Here is a 2,712-nt window from a genome sequence, read left to right as displayed (position 1 = left end):
CTATGGTGATATAGCATTGGTGGGCGCAAACCATGATGCCAGTGCTACTGCACAGTAGACTTGGAAATGACCCATGTGCCTCCAGAACTGGGCAGTAACAGCAGCTACTGTGCAGTAATTTTGTACTTGCCAAAGCAAGTACTAAATGACTGTTCAGTAACAACTGTGTAGTTGGGCACATGTGTAGACATGCCCAGTGATAACGTTGTATAGATTTGGGGAATAATATATTTTTTGGTTTGGATGTATGTGGCAGGGCACTTGGTGTGCCATTTTAATAGGTCAGCAGTTTGCTCAGCCATCAACAGGTGGGGTTAGGCCTAATTAATCCAGGGGCCAGCAGGTGAGGCTAGGCCTGATCAAGGGAGTCACCTTATTGACAGGGAGCTACCTGACTGGAGGATGGCTGGGTGTAAGCCCAGAGCCTGAGAGCAGGTCTGGCAGTAACATCTTAAGAGCTGGTGAAGAAACATCACCCAGCAGGAAGGCTGCCATTCCTGAATGCCAGCAAGGAGAATGACATCCAGAGGTTTGGGTAGGAACTAGGGGATGGAGGGTATTCCTGGGGATCTGATGTAGGGTCCAGAGCCCTAAGAAGGGGCTGAGTGCACAGGGACCTAGTGGGAGGCCAGGCCAGCCCAGAGAGGGGCTGAAATTCTGTGGGCCTGTTGAGGGGCTAGGCGAACCCTGAAAGAATGGCCAAAAGTGTGAGAGACTTAAGGAAGAACCTGGGTGAAACTAGAGTGTGGCAGGGCATGGGAGCCTATTGGGGCCTGGATGAGCCTACAGAAGGAAAGGGGCTGAGTTAAGAAAAACCTGTTGGGAGCTCCAGGCGAGTCCAGAGAAGGGGAGTGATCTATGGAGCAGTCCAAGAGGGCGGGCCCACAGAGAAGAGAGGGCTGGCTGTTTGGGGGACTGACCCTGTGAACCTCAGCTAGTCCAAGCTGGGGTCAGGGCCCAGGGTGGGCCAAAGATTGAAATAGCCCACCATAAGAGACTGCCAGAACTGGGAGTCTGGAATCTTGACTGGCCCGGAGGTGGGGCCAGAGTCTAGGAGAAGCCAAAGGTGCCTGTGGGGGGGTCCACAGCTGAGAGGGAGAAGTCAAGCAGAAGGCAGCCCAGGATGATGATGCCTGGTGCTAGGCTGTCTGAGGAGGAAGGATCAAGGACAGGGTCCAAGAGTGAGCTAGGGGCCAGAGACAGAGGACTTAGAGGAAAGATGGAGCTAAGGCTAGGGTGTGCAGTGTCTAGCAGCCCAGGAGGGGCATAGGACAGCTAGGGGAGAGCCCAGAGAGGGACATGTAAGATCAGATAGGCCTGAAGATGAGTCCTAAGTAAGATCTGAAACTGCACCCTACTGGCGCTGGTTAGCATGGTAGGGCTGCTTGTGGTGGGGCAACCCCACTGCAGGCACACATGGGTCACTCCAGGGAAAGGCGAGGATGGGGCTCCAGAAAACCTCAGCTCCCACTGCTTGTGGGTTACCTCATAGAAGGGGAATGTTAGGGGATCACACCCCAAAAGAAAAGCACTGGCCAGGCAAAACCAGGACAGCATGGGTCCAGAGGACCCAGCAGGCTAGATGGGCCTGAGAGGGGCCTGAGCTGCATAGTGAGGCTCAGCATGAGGGGCCTGAGCTGTACAGTGAGGCCCAGTGAGAACGGCCTACGGATTAAAGTGAGGCCCAACGAGCATAGTGGACCAGAGGGATCCAGTGAGGGGCCAGGAATGGAATACAGGACTAGATGTGTCCAAGGGCCTGCATAATAAGTTCAGTGAGGGGCCTGAGGCACATAGGGAGGCCCAGCAAGCACAGTGAGACCAGAGGAGTCCAGAGGCCCAGTGAGAGGCCAGGAATGGGTCTGAGGGCCTGAAGAGTGGCTGAAAATGTGAAAAATTAAAAGGGTCTAGGGACCAAGAGAGAAGCTGACCTTCCAGACAGGGGCCAGGAGAGAGACTGAGGGTCCTGGTAGCCCGGGGACTGGTTGTGTGAGACCAAGGGGTCTGAGATCCAGAGGGGAGCCAGAGGAGAGACAGAGGGATCTGACAACCTGAGTTGGGCTGAGAGAGAAACTGAGTCTGAAGGCCTGGCGTGAGGCTGAGAGGTCAGAAGGCCTAGTGAGGGGCTGTATCAGCAACTGGTTGAACATCTGTAAGGCATGGGACATGGTATAGGGAAGATATGGACCCATGTGAAAGGCCCATAAAGCCATGACCACAAGTCAGATGGTCATTATAATAAGATCAGGGCAGCCTCCTGCACAATATATATCTATTACCATCAAGGCATGGCAGGTAAGAGCAGGGTGGCTGCCATTAGAACGAGGTATTTCAAAATGTTTTTGGGGGTACCCTATGACAATGTAAAAATGAAAAACCAGGGGAAAAAATCAGTTCATAACAAATTAAAATGGAAATGTTTCAATATTTTTGGCAAAATGAAAGAGAGAAGTTATGTTGTGGGACAAATTCCAAAGGAAGAGAAGGCTGAGAGGGGACCTGGTGACCATCTATAAACTTACCAGGGGGACCAACGGGAAATGGGAGGGACCCTGTTCTCCTGAGCACATCCCGGAGTAACAAAGAATAACGGTCATAAGTTGTTTGAGAGTAGGTTCAGGCTGGACATCAGAAGGCACTACTTCACAGTCAGGGCGGCTAGGATCTGGAACCAACTTCCAAGGGAAGTGGTGCTGGCTCCTACCTTGGGGG

This window comes from Crocodylus porosus, unplaced genomic scaffold (assembly GCF_001723895.1).
Source record: "Crocodylus porosus isolate Cpor-Errol unplaced genomic scaffold, CroPor_comp1, whole genome shotgun sequence".
NCBI classification, from domain to species: domain Eukaryota; kingdom Metazoa; phylum Chordata; order Crocodylia; family Crocodylidae; genus Crocodylus; species Crocodylus porosus.
The sequence above is the reverse complement of the archived record's forward strand: the minus strand, read 5'-3'. Positions refer to the sequence as shown.